Below are 18768 nucleotides of genomic sequence, written 5' to 3'. Positions count from 1 at the left end.
GTCTTCCTAAAGAGCAACCCCGCCTAATATGGAGAACTGCAAAGTCTCCCACTATGCCAATTCTTTCTCCGTTTTGGTCAAAAGGGGGGCAATGTTGAGGTCCCAGCACTGTTTGGGATCTCTAGAAATATGGACTCTCAGGTATTTAAAGTAATGCAAGCTTTGTCTCAACACTGCCCGTGCTGAAAGTCAGGATGCCGCCCAACAATTGGAATGTATTGTAACTTGGACCAATTGACCCAGGGGCTGCAGAATGTCCATCAGCCTAGTGGTGGAACACTCTGGGAGTAGTATATTAGGAGCAGGTCTTCTACATGTAGCAAGACTTGGTCCTCCTGTCCAGACTGACACAAAATTCCCACGTCTGAGCATTGCTTTTTATCCACTCCATCAGGGGTTCCACTATCAAGGCTAAAAGTAGCAGGGTGGTGGGCACCACTAGTGTGCACCTTATCCTGTGGGGAAATGTGGTGATAATATCCTGTTGACCCTAACCTCTGCCCACAGATCTGTGTACAAGGTTTGGATTATCTGAGGAACAATGGGCCAAAATTAATTTTCTGTAGTATTTGGAGTCAATTCTAGTTCAATCTCCTGCATGGCACTAGCACCCTCTCTTCCACCCAATTCCAGGCCTCCTCAACATTTTCAAAAAAGTGCGTTTTCCGCAGCTGTTTAGTTTTAGGCTGTGCTGGGTAGAGGAGCATGTGTTTGATATGCATCGACCTTGACAAAGTTTATCTTGTACTGTTGCACCGGCACTGTGTAGTCGTGGAAAATCATGACCTTAGAAGGGTCTAGAAGAACCATCCTTTAGCTGTGCCCTACTCTGAGTATTACGTCTCAATCCAGTTAATTAAGGAGCCTCAGGATTATGGGGCAAGGTGAGCCCTTGGTGGCAATTGTTTAGTAAGTGCCCGGTGAACTCTTTCGATCAGAAATCATGATGAGAGTACTTTTTCGGGGACCCAGGAATTATACATTTGGAAACAGAATGGTTCTGGGTGTGCTGCCTTTATGTCCTCTGGGATCTCCATCAACTGCAAATTATTATGCATAGATCTGCCCTTAGCATCCTTTATTCACCATTTCAGGTGTGCTGTTTTCTCTCATAGCCGGGTGGTTTCCTGCTTGCATGAGCGCAGATTATCTTCCTCTGAGAAAACCAGGGTCTCCACCTTAGGCAAGCTTCTTCTACATTAGGCAGATCCTGCTGATAAAGGAACACCTCTACACCAATCCCATCTATCCTCCCATTGTTGACCTCCTGGGAATCACGGATCGCCTAGAGGATTGCAACCACAAATGATTGGTCATCCCTTTGGTGATGTGGGTCTATCCAGAGCCTCCAGCCGGCTTTGTCTGAACTCCAGCTGCAGACTATGTGCAACCATCAATCTTGCCTTAGGTGAGCCACTGGCCCTCTGCCTTTCACCATGATGCTCAGGTAAAATATTGTTACCTAAACTAGAATTTTCAGGTTCTCGGGGTGTCTGCAGCCACCCCGGGCTCCCAATACTGCGTAGGGCCAAGCAGCCCAGTCATACCCACCACAGGAGCTGTGCAATTAGTTATCCAGCAAGTCCACTCCCTCAGAGAAAACTCCTCGTCCGGGGTTCCCAGCTATCCCAGTGCCTCAGCAGAGAAGCATTGCCTCCTTCCCTCACTGCACATCCACTCAAAGAAAGTCTCCAATGAGCTCTAATTGAAGATGGACACTGCTCTCTGCCCCTAAAGTGGCACCCAAACTGGGGGTGGGGTGGGACCAAGCAATCAGTGAACATTGTCTGGAAATGAGGACCATGGTCCGCTTTACCTCTCCATTCAGCTTGTCTCTTTCACAGGCCACACCAGGCTAGGTGTGCCATGAGAGGACTATGACCAAAGTGTCTGCTGGTTCTGGGCACCTCTGGCCAGTCAGCAGGTCCAGGTAGCAGGATTAGATGAGGATTTAATATAGGATTAGCAGTGCTCACAGACAGCCTTATCGGAATGTAGTTCCACTCAACAAAGTCACCCTCAACCTATTTCTTCAGTTGAAGAGCTAAACCACACTTCATTACTTGGGGCCTGCATTAGATTTTGGTGCAGGGGTTACTCTGTCAGAAGCGTGACGGATATCCCATCTGCTGTATCACAAGTTCCAAGTGCTATAATGGAATTGTAATTTGCCTGATGGGATATCCGTTACATTTGTGTCGCAGTAACCACCTCCGCAAACTCTAAATCAGGCCCTAAATGTTTTAATCCCTCTCACACTGAGATAATTCCCATTGCATCCCAAACTGCCCCTAGTACATGTAAAAACACACTCTTAATCTAGACCACTTTCAAGCACAAATAACATCATGCCTGCACAAGAAATACTTCTTGAATAAAGGAATGCATCTACCCTAATCCATACATTTCTATCTACATGTTATTGTTCCCTCAAATTGGAAATGCTACCAAATGACCTTACTGACATTAACTTTTTCTTGAATGCATCTGAGATTCCTGAATCAAGCTTTTTAGAGAACACCATAATTGGAGCTCTTTTGCACCACACTGGAGAAAACAGACACATATATGCAATGGGCCTTCACATCCACATTTTCCACTCCCACAAAATCCACTGAGGTGTCAAATGACCTCTTCTAAATGCTAATATAGATCTTCCACTATGTCTACCTAAGCACCTTCCCATCTTTAACCCCTTCGCTGCCAGGCCTTTTCCCCTCCTGTGCCATGCCTTTTTTGTCCATTTGGGGCAGTTTGCACTTAGGCCCTCATAACTTTATGTCCACATAAGATACCCACACCAAACATCTGTCATTTTTTCCCAACATCCTAGGGATTCTAGAGGTACCCAGAGTTTGTGGGTTCCCCTGAAGGAGACCAAGAAATTAGCCAAAATACAGCAAAATGTTCGTTTAAAAAAAAAAACAAATGGAAAAAAAGGGCTGCAGAAGAAGGCTTGTGTTTTTTCCTCCTGAAAAGGGCATCAACAAAGGGTTTGCGGTGCTAAAATCACCATCTTTCCAGCTTTCAGGAACAGGCAGACTTGAATCAGAAAACCACATTTTGCAACACAATTTTGTCATTTTACTGGGACGTACCCTATTTTTTCTATTTTTTGTGCTCTTAGTCTACTTCCAGTTAGTGACAGAAATAGGTGTGAAAACAATACTGAATCCCAAAAAGCTAAACATTTCTGGAAAGTAGATACAATTCAGAATTGACCAAGGGGGTCATTTGTGTAGCTCCTACAAGGTTTTCCTACAAAAAATAACAGCTGAAATGAAAAAATATTGAAATTGAGGTGAAAAAAACCAACCATTTTAATCCACGTTGTACTCTGTAACTTTTTCCTGCAATGTCAAATTTTTGAAAGCAATATACCGTTACGTCTGCCGGACTCTTATGGTTGTGGAGATATATAGGGCTTGTAGGTTCATCAAGAACCTGAGGTACCCAGAGCCAGTAAATGAGCTGCACCTTGCAATGGGTTTTCATTGTATACCGGGTATACAGCAATCCATTTGGTGAAATATAAAGACTGAAAAATAGGTATCAAGGAAACCTTTGTATTTACAAAATGGGCACAAGATGAGGTGTTGAGAAGCAGTGATTATTTGCACATCTCTGAATTCCGGGGCCCCATACCAGCATGTGAATTACAGGGCATTTCTAAAATTGACATCTTTTTTTACACACTGTCTTACATTTGGAAGGAAAAGTAAGCAGAGAAAGACAAGGGGCAATAACACTTGTTCTGCTATTCTGTGTTCCCCCAAGTCTCCCAATAAAAATGGCACCTCACTTGCGTGGGCAGGCCTAATGCCTGCGACAGGAAACGCAACACGGACACATCAGATTTTTACATTGAAAACTGATGTTTTTTTTGGAGAGTGCCTAGCTGTGGATTTTGAACTCTAGGTCAGCCGGCACCTAGGAAAACCTACCAAACCTGTGCGTTTTTTAAAAATTGATACCTAGGGGAATCCAAGATGGAGTGACTTGTGGGGCTCTCGCCAGGTTCTGTTACCGGAATCCTGTGCAAACCTCAAAATTTGTCAAAAAACACTTTTTCCTTACATTTCGGTGACAGAAAGTTCTGGAATCTGAGAGGAGCCACAAATTTCCTTCCACCCAGCTTTTCCCCAAGACTTCTGATAAAAATTGTACCTCACTTGTGTGAGTAGGCCTAGTGCCCGCAACAGGAAATGCCCCAAAACACAATGTGGACACATCACATTTTCCCAGAGAAAACAGCTGTTTTTTGCAAAGTGCCTAGCTGTGGATTTTGGCCTCTAGCTCAGCCTGCACCTAGGGAAACCTACCAAACCTGTGCATTTTTTAAAAGTAGACACCTAGGTGAATCCAAGCTGGGGTGACTTGTGGGGCTCCCACCAGGTTCTGTTACCCAGAATCCTCTGCAAACCTCAAAATTTGGCAAAATAACACTTTTTCCTCCCATTTCGGTGACAGAAAGTTCTGAAATCTGAGAGGAGCCACAGATTTCCAGCATTTCCCCAAGTCTCCCGATAAAAATTATACCTCACTTGTATGGGTGGCCCAGGTGCCTGCAAGAGAAAAAGACCAAAAACCTATAGAGATTGAGGGGATAGCACAGCAAGTTGATAAACACATATTTTTATTTTATACATCTTTAGGCTGACTCTGCTTTGGGGACCCACACAAGTGAGGTATCATTTTACTTGGGAGACTGAGGGGAACGCTGGGTGGTGGGAAATTTGTGCTGGAGCAGTAATCCTACAAAGAAAAGTGAGGAAAATATGCTTTTTTCAGCAAATTTTGAGGTTTGCAGAGGAGTCTGGGTAAGAAAATGTTGGGGGATCCACGCAAGCCACACCTCCCTGGACTCCTTGGGCCTGTCTAGTTTTTAAAAATTTCTGGGTTTGATAGGTTTCTCTAGATGAAAGCCATACCCGGCACCAAAAACATAGGTTCCCCCCCCAAACACAGGTAGTTTTGTAATGGATCATTTTGATGTGTCCACGTACTTCTGTGATGTTCTGAACACTAAGGGGCATATTTATACTCCGTTTGCGCCGAATTTGCGTCGTTTTTTTCGACGCAAATTCGGCGCAAAACTAACGCCATATTTATACTTTGGCATTAGACGCGTCTAGCGCCAAAGTATGAGGAAAGAGCGTCAATTTTTTGCGTGAACGCCTTCCTTGCGTTAATGAGATGCAAGGTAGGCGTTCCCGTCTAAAAAAATGACTGCGCCGCAAATTCGTCGTATTTATACTCCCGGGCAAAAATGACGCCCGGGAGTGGGCGGGGCAAAAAACCCCGCATTTGCGCCGGATTTTAGTGCCTGGGTCAGGGCAGGCGTTAAGGGACCTGTGGGCTCAAAATGAGCCCACAGCTGCCCTCCCATGCCCCCAGGGACCCCCCCTGCCACCCTTGCCCACCCCAGGAGGACACCCAAGGATGGAGGGACTCACCCCAGGGACATTCAGGTAAGTTCAGGTAAGTATAATTTTTTTTAAATATTTTTTTTTGGCATAGGGGGGCCTGATTTGTGCCCCCCTACATGCCTCAATGCCCAATGACCATGCCCAGGGGACAGAAGTCCCCTGGGCATGGCCATTGGGCAAGGGGGCAATGACTCCTGTCTTTACTAAGACAGGAGTCATGTAAATGGCATCTGGGCGTTGTTAAAAATGGCGCAAATCGGGTGGAGGCGATTTTTTGCGTCAACGTGACTTGCACCATTTTTAAGACGCCCTAGCGCCATTTTTCCCAACGCCGGCGCTGCCTGGTGTACGTGGTTTTTTTCCACGCACACCAGGCAGCGCCGGTCTGCTTGCGCCGGCTAACGCCATTCAATAAATACGGCGCCCGCATGGCGCTTCAGAATGGCGTTAGCCGGCGCAAAAATTTTTGACGCTAAACTGCGTTAGCGCAGTTTAGCGTCAAAAAGTATAAATACGGGCCTAAAATTGTGAAAAAAATCACACTTAGGTTATGTTAAAAAGACCCCTCACCCACAAACCAAGTTGGTGGCATGCTTCATCATTGGGGTCCCACCTGAGGCACCTAGCGTGTCACAGGTGTGCTGCGACGCCTAATTACAGCGGAGCAGATTTTGTCATTTTTACCACACATACTGGTTGGATTTGGCACAAGGGTGAGTTATGGTTCAGTAGAACAAATTTTATTAACAAGAGATTTCACAAAAATGAAATGCACTGTTAATAACTGAAAGGCCAAAAAACTGAACCAACGACTCACAGCTCATGAGCTGTAAAGCCATGACAAGGCACCAGCCACTTTACAGTCCATTCACACACCTTTCATACATGACATGTACAAGGCAATTCACGCCGCCAGCCACAGGCTCAGCACATTACAACATTTGCATCGACAGACAGCGCCACTCAAGGGCCCATCAGTTACATACGCCCACATGTCTGATACAGCAATCACACCAGCTGAGGGGAGTGTGTGGACTGGTGTTTGGCTGGCAGTGTGTTGCAGTGGTCAACAGCAAGTCACTATTTACACCACCAACCAAGAGCCACTCCACGCACACCATCACTTTATTTTTTTTAATCAACAAAGAAAAAAAAACTAATTATAAGTAAGTACAAACACAAAAGCTCTAACTAAATACACAACAGTAATGCCAACAAAGAAACTGAACATATGAAACAGGCAGTTTAGGCTCACAGTATTTCCCAGAATTTTTTTTGTGTGTGGTAACACCTGAAACAGCCAACCACACGCAGCCCAGGCTTTGAAGGACAATCTGGGCAGTACATTTGAGTCTCCCTCCAGATACCTCTTCGAGTACAGACTACATTTCTTAGCTGGAAAGTCTTTTTTTGGGGGGGGAGGAATGCAATCTTTCAATCTAGCTACATCCTCCACTACTGCTTCTGTAGCAACTCTTGCCTGTTCCACCACAATAAGGCTTTCTATCATTGACTCCTGAAATTTCACAAATGTCAACTTTGACTCTGGAGAACTATCCTTGAACGCAATAAAAGCATTAAAAGTTGCCAAGTGGAAGAGGTGAACCGCTAACTTCTTATACCAAACGTAAGACTTACGAATAGCAGTATAAGGTTCCAACCTCTGATCAACTCTATCTACACCTCCTATGTGCTTATTATAATCTAAAATGCACACAAGTTTGCGCACTTCGGCAACCTGACCCTAAACAGTCACAGAGGAAGTACTATGGATGGTAGTTAGCATGTAGACATCCCTCCTGTCTGCAAATTTCAGAGCTAGCATCTCATCATTCCGCAAGACACTGCACTGTCCCCTCTCAAGTTCTTTATAGACATGCTCCCTTGGATAGTCTTTTTGGTTAGAATAGATTGTGCCACAAGCAACAGTGTCCACTCTAAACAATTCCTTGAACAACTGCACTCCACTGTAGAAGTTATCTACGTACAAATAGTGACCTTTGTTAAACAGTCGTCTACCAAGTTCCCACACAATTTTCTCATTAACTCCAAAAGTGGGCGGACAACCAGGAGGGGCAATACTGGAATTCCTACCAGTGTAGGCCCAGAAATTATACACATATCCTATACTACTTTCAGACAGCATATGCATTTTAATTCCATACTGTGCCCTCTTGCTAGGAATGTACTGCCTAAAAACCAAATGACCCTTGAACAGGATCAAAGACTCGTCCACAGCTATTTCTTTGCCTGGAAAAATAGAGCTCTGAAAACCGATCTAAAAAGTGATCGAGGACAGGCCTAATCTTAAAAAGGTCATAATCAGGGTGATCTTGTGGCACGGCTTAAGCATTGTCAACAAATGCAACATCCGAAGAAGAAGCAAATATTGATTACAACTCATGTTTGCAGGAAATATAGCCGTTGCCATCAAGGGACTAGTAGACGAATAAGAAGCCAGTGGCGGCTTCCTTATCAGCCCCATCAACAAAGTCAAACCCAAGAACTTTTTCATGTCTTCCAAATTTGTGGGAATCCACTGGGTAGCTCTAGAGTGTGGCCTAAGTCTGGTAGCGTTGTCCCTCAAATACTGCTTTGCATACAAATTAGTCTGCTCGACAATCTCTACCAAAAATACATAGTCCATAAACAACTAAAAGAAATTGACAGGCAAAAAGCATTCCGTATTGACTCTACACCCCGGGAGACCAGTAAAGACAAGCAAATCTGGCTGCTCCATGTTTGGGGAAACCCAGAGTTCAGGTCTTCCAATGGGAAACCTTTCAGCTCCAGGCTGCTGCATTATTGGCCCATGAGTGTCCTACTCTAAAACATGCCCTTCTTCTGCACTGAGAGTGGCTTCATCATCAGAAGATTCCTCTCGGACAGAAAATTCACTGCCAGAATCTCTCACTTCCTCCTCTGCCTTAGATGCTGTCAGTTTCATAATCATGGTCAGAAGATGACTCAAAAAAGCATGCCAACGACCTGCTGAGCGGACAATCTGCTGCTAGCCATGATCCTTTCTATGAAGTGTAAATTGACAAATGCACCAACAACAACCAGCAGTGTCGAAAATAAGTAATAAACAAAGTGTGGCTTTATCAAAAGAGTTATGTACACAAAAACTATACCACTCACTTGCCTGAAAGAGCTAGACTCACCAGCCACGACTCTGCACAGACACAGCAATCACCAGTGATATCCCACTAAAAAGAAAAAAGAAAAGAAAATTAGACATAAGATAACACAAATATCATTCTGCACAATTCTAAGGACAATTCCACACACAATCCTGCATTTAGTATACCACCTACAAACATGTCATTCATGTATGGCAACAATACTCCTTTGGAGTAAATTGTTTTTACTTACCTAAAACATTCAACTATGCAAACCACAGGTCAACCACTGCCGAAACCGCAAGGAGCCACAGCAAAGGAAGCAAAAGCTTTGAACTAGAACAAAAAGGAGAAATAAACTGTTATAATATAAATAAATATAAATGGCAGAAATAGCTATAAATAATATGTCCCCCTAAGGGGAGCGACCCTTGCCCAAGGGGCCGCCCCCAAACAAAAAACACACACACACACTATCCCTGGTGCCTAAGTGACTTGTGGGGCAGATGGGCCTAAAAGAAAATAGGCCAATCTGCCCCCAAGGGGGGGCAGAAATGGCCAACAGTTCTATGGCCCCCTTGGGGGGCGACTCTTGCCAAGGGGCCACCCCCCACAGAAAAAAACAAAGAAAAAGCAATCCCTGGCATTCCAGTGGTTTCTGCTCCCCCGGCGGCAGATCAGCCTAAAAATAATAGGCCGATTGAGGGCAGAAATGGGCATAGATAATATGCCCCCCAAGGATAGTGACCCTTGCCTAAGGGACCACTCCCCTGTAAAAAAATACACCAAAAAAGACAATCCCTGGTGTCTAGATGTATACGGCCACTTCCTACATATCCAATCTCAATGCGATATTGAGTTGTACAATGGCTCAATTTAGACTGAAATCTTCCTGGAAGATCGCATTGCAATGTTTTTCTTAGTTATTTGCAAAATCAATAAAAACAGTTTGAGTAAAAACTAAATTAATTAAAAACTGAATTTCTCTTACTCACTTCAAACTTCAACCTCCAGCTGAATAAAAAGTGGAAAAATGAGATACAATTTATGTGCTTTTATCCTCAAAAAAAGGATGACTCTACCAAAGCTTTAGGCATCATATTAGACAGGAAATTAAGGGGGTGACTTACAGTACCCTGTTTGCCAAAATGACGTTCAACCACCCAATTTAGGTAGGGAGTACCATAATCTTTCTGTTGATTGAGCTCCTGTTTGTTCTGGCAACTTAAAGCTTATTCTGATGGCTTGAGAGTGTAGGGGCTATTCAAGGGAGATAAATATACTGACTGCTCTATTTACATTGGTCCTTTTTTCCTGTCAGTCGGCAGTGATGGCAGAAGAAAAATATAGAATGATTACTAAACCCCAAAAAAACTCTATGGGTGTGGGTTTCATTATTGTTTGTGTTTTTCAATATCAATTTTTCAATATCAAAGTCACACTTCAGGACTTTTTTTATCTTGAAAAACAAATAGTTTGTTAAACTATGGTGGACAGTTGTCAGAAACAATGGCTGGTGGCCACCAAACACTTTAGTGCCTTGTCAGGGATAGCAATATTGGGGGGAAAATGATCTAGTCAAAGGAGCTTTTTTCTAACTCAGAGTCCTCAGAAACTATAAGCATTCCCTACCACCAAATGATTTAAAAACTGCTGTGCACTCCCAAGTCCTTTCCCATTTCAAAAAAATGTTTTGTTCAGGGGTTTAAACAAAAGCTCTTTCTCAAAGCCAGGGGTGTACCGGTCCATGTGAAGCCTAGCAATAATATAAGTGGTGAATCTGTGGTTGCATTCACATATAATGTAGATTGAAGAGCTGTGAGTAATTGTGTGCAGGAGAAGTTACATCAGTACCTTCAAGACCTAGGCCCACTTTCTTCTCAAGAGCTGTGAAAGAAGGCAGACCACTTGTTTAAGGCAAGGGTGACCAAATTCTTTCAATTGAAGAGGAGACCACAAAGAAGAGGCCAAAAAGCCCACCCCCCAAAGGGAAAGAAGGTAACCAGAATAAAGATAAAAGGAAAGAGCATTATAAATACCCCCAAAAACCTGCATAGGAAGGTGGGCCTGAGACTCTTCACAATCCAAGGGTGGGTACGAAAGGAAAAATTGGGATTCCAAAAAGACTTGGTACCATGACTGCAAGGCTCTTGGGCACCGACCTGGAGACCCTGCCTGTCCCCACAAAAATAATGACTCTAGTGCACCTGCAGTAAATGCAGTGCTAAGTCTCCAGATGGGATTCCAGGTAGACCCTGACTATGTCAGTGAGCCTTCTGAGGGTGGGGTAGATGTAGCTTCCCTGGATGTCTGGCCCAGTAACCTGGAGACATACAGACACCAGCCACATATTAATGGGATTAGGATTGAAGCACTGAGAGACACTGGTGCCAGTGTCACTATGGTCACCAAGCAACTGGTGTCCTCAGATCAATACTTGACTGGTAAGACATATGCAGTCCTCAATGCTGATAATCAGGCTAAGGTGCATCCCATTGCATTGGTATCCTTGGAATGGGGAGGGGGTACTGGTCAAAACAAGGTGGTGGTATCTCCTGCAATCCCTGTACAATGTCTGCTAGGCAATGATCTGGAGTTCTCAGCTGAGATCAAACAAAAGACCCATGGAGCTATGCTGGGTATACCTGAATGGGTGTGCATCAGAAGCACAAAACAAAGCCCAGTGTGGAAAAGCAGAGTTGGAGACTGGAATAACACCACTCCTGATGAGCATTATCAGTTTACTGTCATGCTCTTTGGAGTGTAAAAGGCCCCTGCCACCTTCCAAGGTTTGGCAAACAAAGTCCTTGCTGGGTTAAAATACGTTATTGAAGCATATCTTGATGATGTTGCTGTCTTTAGCTCTATCTGCCAGGATCACCTTATCCACCTTCAGAAGATCCTAGAAGCTCTGAAAAGTGAAGGCCTCACTATCAAGGCAAGCCAGTGCTGGATGGGGCAGGGCCAGGTTGTATACTTGGGCCACCTTTGTTGGTGGAGGCCACGGTCAACCACTAAAACCCAAGATCCAGACAATTCTGGACTGGGTAGCTCTAACAACCCAGACCCAAGTCAGGGCTTGACTGGGTGCTACAGAAGGTTCATGAAAGGATATGGCACCATTATGGCACCTCTCACAGAACTGAGCTCCAAAAAGATGCCTAAGAAAGTAAACTGGACAGTGAGCTGTCAAAAGACCTTTGACACCCCGAAAAAAGCAATGTGCTCATTACCTGTTCTAAACATTCCAGATTACACCAAGCAGTTCACAGTAACACAGATACCTCTGAACATGGGATAAGAGCAGTCCTGTCCCAAATCAGTGATGATGGCCATGACCAACCTGTTGCTTTTATTAGCAGGAGGTTACTCCCCACAGAACAGCTTTGGAGTGCCATTGAGAAGGAAGCCTTTGCTGTGGGTTTGTCCTTGAAGAAGATGAGGGCATACTTGTTTGGCTCTCACTTCCTTGTTCAAACTGACCACAGGTTTCTGCTATGTCTGTGTTGATTCCCAAACATAGAAAGTGACTAGGGAAGCCATATTAAATACATGTGCTGTACAGTGGTCTCTACGAGTTGCCACCTACATGATGGCTTCACTGAAGATAGGGATGTTTGGTATCAAACATTTCATATTGTTGAACCCACACTGATGCCAGTGTAGGATTCACCAATACATGCATCCATGCCCCCTGAAAACTTACCAACTGCTAGTGTGTTAATGGACTGGTCCTGACCAATTCAGCCACCTTAACCATGTTTCTAGGTGGGGGTGTTGACACCTCCTCCAGGCAGAATGGACATTCCAGGGCTGGAAGCTTCAAAGGCCTAGCCACCTTTGTAATATGAGCCACGTCTCTCCAAACGGTGGAGATAACCAGTCCCCCTGTCCCAAGCCCACTTTTGGCAGCAAGACAGGTGGGAAAATAAGGCAGATTAGGAGGTGTGCCCACTTCATGATCGTCCCAATCGTGAGGTGGACCAGCTGAAGTGGGCACAGCTTTTTAAATTCCTCCATCTTGGTTTGGAAGGAATTAGGCCACTAGGGTCAGGGTTATGCCCATTTTCAAACCGTAGCGGTCATAGAAAAGGTGTAGTCACCCTAAAGGAGGACAACCCATTGGCTGCTACCTGGCTTTCCCTGTACCACCCCAAAATTGAGTATTTAGATGGCACCCCTGAACCCCAGAACTCAGAACCTGATTGCTAGAAATGGGGTCGTTGGTTGACAGTCAGGTTACTCCCTTGGTCGAGCAAGGACCCTCACTCTAGTCAGGGTAAAAGAGAATCACCCTCAGCTAACCCCTGCTTACCCCCTTAGAAAGCTTGGCAGAGCAGTAGGCTTAACTTCTGATTGCCAGGTGTAAAGTATTTGTACCAACACACACAGTAATTTAAGGAAAACACTACAAAATGACACAACACTAGTTTAGAAAAATAGGAAATCTTTATCTAAACAAAACAAGACCAAAATGACAAAAATCCGACATACACAAGTCAAGTTATGAATTTTTAAAGATTAAACTCAAAAATAGCGCTTAGAAACACAAAATACTTCGATGAGATGTTAACACGGCGTCGTGACGGAGTCGTTCCCAACAATCTGACACCAGCGGCGCTGGACACGGAGTCGCGTAGACCCCCAGGTACAGTACCTTTGGTGAAGAGTGAAAACAAGCCGATGCGCGAAGTCGGGGATCGTGGCATCTGTGCGAAACGTTGAATCCGCACACTTTGAGCGGCATCGGTCACGACCTGGTGCGGCGACTTCCACGGAGTCGTGGACTTCGGCGGGGCTGCGGCGATGTCGGGCCTGCGAAGATCGTCGCGTTCCAGTGAAGATCACAGAGTCGGTTGCAGGCGGCGTCACCGGATTCAGCAGCGGCATTGGTCCGGAGTTGTCCGAAATCGATTTCCTTGAATTTTCACCAGCTTTTCCTTTCAAGGGCCCAGGGACTGGATAGGGCATCACTTGTCAGGGCAGGAGTCTCTCCAGAGACTCCAGGTGCTGGCAGAGAGAAGTCTTTGCTGTCCCTGAGACTTCAACCAACAGGAGGCAAGCTCTAAATCAAGCCCTTAGAAATTTCTTCACAAGATGGAAGGCACACAAAGTCCAGTCTTTGCCCTCTTACTCTGGCAAAAGCAGCAACTTCAGGATAGCTCCACAAGGCACAGTCACAGGCAGGGCAGCTCTTCTTCCTCAGCTCTTCAGCTTTTCTAGGCAGAGGTCCCTCTTGTTTCCAGAAGTGTTCTAAAAGTCTGGTGTTTTGGGTCTTCTTCTTATACCCAGTTCTGCCTTTGAAGTTGGCAAACTTCAAAGCAAAGTTTCAAGTGTTTGCAAGATCCTTCCTTGTCCAGGCCAGGCCCTAGACACTCACCAGGGGGTCGGAGACGGCTTTGTGTGAGGGCAGGCACAGTCCTTTCAGGTGTGAGTGGCCACTCCTTCCCTCCCCTCCAGCACAGATGGCTAATCAAGATATGCAGGCTACACCCCAGCCCCCTTTGTTTCACTGTCTAGAGGAGAGTTCTGAACAGCCCAACTGTCAAACTGACCCAGACGGGGAATCCACAAACAGGCAGAGTCAAAGAATAGATTAAGCAAGAAAATGCCTACTTTCTAAAAGTGGCATTTTCAAACTAACAATCTAAAAAACAACTTCAATAAACGATGTATTTTTAAATTGTGAGCACAGAGACCCTAAACTCTAAATTTTTATCTGCTCTCAAACAGAATCTGCGCTGTAAGGATATTTAAAGGCAGCCTCCATCTTAACCTGTGAGAGAGATAGACCTTGCACAGTGAAAACCGAATTTGGCACTAATTCACTGTTAGGACATATAAAACACACTAGTATATGTCCTGCCTTAAACACACACTGCACCCTGCCCATGAGACTACCTTGAGCCTAACTTAGGGGTGCCTTACATGTAGTAAAAAGAAAGGTTGAGGCCTGGCACCACGCACCACGGCAGGTGGGAAATCTTTCTCCTACCTGGCGGCCAAGACATGGAATTCCCTCCCCACCAACCTCAGGACCACCCAGGACCACCTCGCATTCCGGAGGCAACTCAAGACCTGGCTCTTCGAGCAGCAGTAACCCCCTCCCCCTAGCGCCTTGAGACCCTCACGGGTGAGTAGCGCGCTTTATAAAAAAATAAAATAAAATTATTTTGGCAAGTGGGTACATTTGCCAAGTCGAATTGGCAGTTTAAAACTGCACACGCAGACACTGCAATGGCAGGTCTGAGTCATGTTTACAGGGCTATTAATGTGGGTAGCACAATCAGTGCTGCAGGCCCACTAGTAGCATTTGATTTACAGGCCCTGGGCACCTCTAGTGCACTTTACTAGGGACTTACCAGTAAATCAAATATGCCAATCATGGATAAACTAATCAACAGTACACTTTACACAGAGAGCATATGCACTTTAGCACTGGTTAGCAGTGGTAAATGCCAAGAGTCCTAAAGCCAACAAAAACAGGTCAGAAAAAAATAGGAGGATGGAGGCAAAAGGACTGGGGATGATCCTGCAAAAAAGGCCATTTCCAACACTGATGACCTAAGAAGAAAAGGACAACGAAGAGACACACCCACAGAAGAGGAGAAGAAGAAGCAGCTGACCTGGTATTGACCCCGCCGGCCTGTCTGTACTCCTCGACAGACTCTGCATCAGAAGATGCTTCATCCTACAGCTGAACCTCTAGAAACCTGGGACGACTGCCTGCCTTCGAAAAAGACTCACGTCGCCTGTGAGCAGCAGACCTGCTGTCCAACCAGTTCTAAGGAAAGGACTCTGCAGCCTCCGGAACAGAAAAGACCCAACACCAGAAGTCATCACTGCACCCGCTGTCACCAACCCGAGTGGGAGTGGATCTCCAGTGCCAGCGAGGTCCCCCAGTTGTCCAGAACCAGAGTTTGTTGTGGTTTCCCACCTCCAGGACTCCCTGAAGTCACCTGCAGCCTCTGCATGCAGGCCCCCTCTCCTACAGCCTATGAGGAGAGAGAAACCCGACACCTGAAGCAACCACTGTACCTGTCGCCGCTGGCCTGAGTTGAAGTGGACCCCTGTTGTGAATGACGTCCCCCAGCTCTCCTGAACCCGAGTCCACTTTGGTTTCACCTCTCCTGGACTCCATGACGACGCCTGCAGCCTCAGACCACAGGACCCCCCAACAGTAAGGCCTCTTGCACAAGGAAACCCAATGCCAAAGGACACTGCTGTATCCGTCGCCCATGGCCCCTGGTGAAGAGAACCAAAGGTGCATCTATGTCCCCAAGCACCCCACGTTTGCAGTTTACCTATTGCTTGTCCCCAAATGGCCCCCCAGCCAAAGCTTTCAATCTAAATCCATGAGGACCAGTCCCCACTGAAATACCTTGGGCACTCAATGCCATACTGCACTTCTGCAACCGGCTGCCCCAGTGCTGCCCAGAGTGACCTGTTGGGGTGGTCCTAACCCTTGCCCAGTATTCACCTTAAGTCTACAAGATTGGTCCTGTGAGTCGTCATAAATGGCTTGTTTGCTGAATGTGTTTTCTTCCATAGGCTAACACTAGGGAACTCTGAAAATGCACTGTTGATTTTTCCATGTGTTTTATGCCTAAAAACGTACTTGCCTTATAACAAAGCTCTTGGGTTTAAAGTATGCATAAAAAGAAGTGTTATTTTTCTAAATTGGTCTTGGATTTATTCTTTGAGTGTGTGTTTCATTTATTGCCTCTGTGAGTACAACAAGTGCTTAGCACTAACTTCTGATAAGCCTAACTGCTCACTCACACTACCACAAAATGGAGCATTAGTCCAATCTACTTTAGCCTCTGGAAACCAATTGAGGATCCACTGGACTCTCTGCACGGTGTACTTCTTTTTAACGCCCTATAACGAGAGCCATTTTCATACATGGGGTATGGCCACACAAAGGTCTTCTAGGCAGATTATTTAATGCACTCTGAACTCAATCAATTTGGTGGATCCAACTGCAAACTGAGCCTATTACTCTAGCTGTTGAGGATTGCTTTAAGTCTTGGTTCTTCCTCTCCACCTTTGAATTTCTCGCTGGATGATAAGGAGAAAAATAATGCACAGCCACACCCAGGACTCCCATGGTATCCTTGCATGATTTAGAAGCAAAGGCAGGGCCCTGGTCAAGTGGAATGGAGCTACTGCATATGTCCCAATGAGGACTTGCAAATCTTTAAAACAGTGCGAGCAACAGCCAGTTGCTGTGGCCACACCTAGAGAAATCTGCAGCAAGAATCTACAGCAGGTAGGATATATTTGATTGCATTATCTGATTTCAGGGGGCAGCAACAGTCTAGATATACACACTGCAGAGGCTTGCTGGACATACTGCTTTGTCTGTTTATATAGACCATACCACCAATAGTGTTTCTGTAACAAAGAAATTGTAGCAACCACACCAGCATGGACAGATGCTACCCCCTGGTATGCTGCTTTAATTCTTTCTAGCCCGCGGTCCTGGCTGGGGACACCTGATCACCCACCCTTAGAATGGTTACATAACACATGTTTTGGGCACTTACGGGGTAGGAATATTTAGCTCAATATGCTCTGGTTAAGGGGTGCCATCAGCCAAAGCGTTCACAGCAGCCAGTATTTCTTCATCCATCCTCGTATGGGAGCAAGTAATGGCAGCTACAGTAGCAGTATTGATTGCATATTTGGCTGCTTTATTAGGTAATAAAGTCCCTACAATGTATATTCCAACATATTGGTGACTCAATGTATGTATTAAATGAGCCCGTTGCATACTATCTTTAAGCTCTGCCACCTTTTCCCAAAGCACTTTATGCTTGATAGTATTTACTTTAGAGTCTCTGAATCTATTTAGACACCAGTAATGCAGGTTTTCATTAAAGGACTGGACACAGTGATTTGAATCGCACACTATACAAGTAGAGAATTCAGGATCTGTATGTTCCAGTGCCAGAATCAAAGCTTTTAGTTCAGCCACTTGTGCAGCACGATCCCTAAGGGACTGTGTGAAATTTTGCTGAGGGTGGAACTCTCCATCCCACAAGCCATGAAATATTGATGTTTGGTGCCTATGGCAGGATGAGCTGTGTGTGTGTGTGTACTTATATATATATATATATATATACATATATATATATATATATATATATATAGTAGTTATTCTGATCAGGAGGCAAAAATTTTAGTGGACATGGGGTATTCCAGCTCATACTGGAGAAATTATTGAGTTTGTAATTTAGGGTCACACGTAATCTACATTGGCGGAGGTCAAGGAAGTTGCCCATTGTATTTAGCATTTAGGACGCCAGCTTTTGTGACAGCCCCCAGGCTGGAAAGACAGTGACGAGAGTAATGCATTTTCCCTGCGCAAGTGTTATTTCCTTAATGACAGCCATCTAAACTGCAGTCAGTATTTTTCAATGGACATAAAACACATTTCAGCATTGGAATATAAATGTGATTTATATGCAATTGGCACTCTGTCACCTTCGTTGAATGTGACATAGGTAATGCCAATGGCACGCAGTATTGTCCAGATGACCAGGTTTGTTTTGTTTACAGATGTGTGTGAGTGTTTTGCTTCAAGCATGTCAGCAGGTAATGATCTGAATATTTATGTATGTTCTTGTGTCTGCTGGAAAAAACTGGCCAAATTAAATCAGACAGTGGTTTTAAGCATTGTGCATAGTGTAGGAAGCTGGTTCTCAGTTTAATGCTACACTGTGCAGATAGTCCAGTGGATCCCCAATTGGTCTTGCAGAGGCAAACGTAGATAGGATTAATGCTCTATTTTGTGGTAGTGTCGGTGAGCAGTTAGGTTTATCAGAGGGTAGTGCTAAACATTTGTTGTACTCACAGAGGCAATATATGAGACACACACTCAAAGAATATATGTTTCAAACCCAAAAACTTCGTCATCAGGTAAGGAGACTTTTAAGCACTTTTAAGCATAAACACTTTGCAGCCCACCCCACCTTAATCCACCCCACTCCAATCCACCCCACCCCACTCCAATCCACCCACTCCACTCTATTCCACTCCACGCCAACTCATTCCACCGCACTCCACACCAATCTAATGCACCCCGCTCCAATCCAGTTCATCCCAATCCAGTCCAATCCACCACACTCCGATACATCCCAATCCAATTCACCCACCCCAATCCGAATGACCTTGCTCAATCCAATCCACCTCACTCCGTTCCTCTCCACCGT

This window comes from Pleurodeles waltl, chromosome 4_1, assembly GCF_031143425.1.
Source record: "Pleurodeles waltl isolate 20211129_DDA chromosome 4_1, aPleWal1.hap1.20221129, whole genome shotgun sequence".
Taxonomy (NCBI): domain Eukaryota; kingdom Metazoa; phylum Chordata; class Amphibia; order Caudata; family Salamandridae; genus Pleurodeles; species Pleurodeles waltl.
This window is presented reverse-complemented; position numbering follows the sequence as displayed.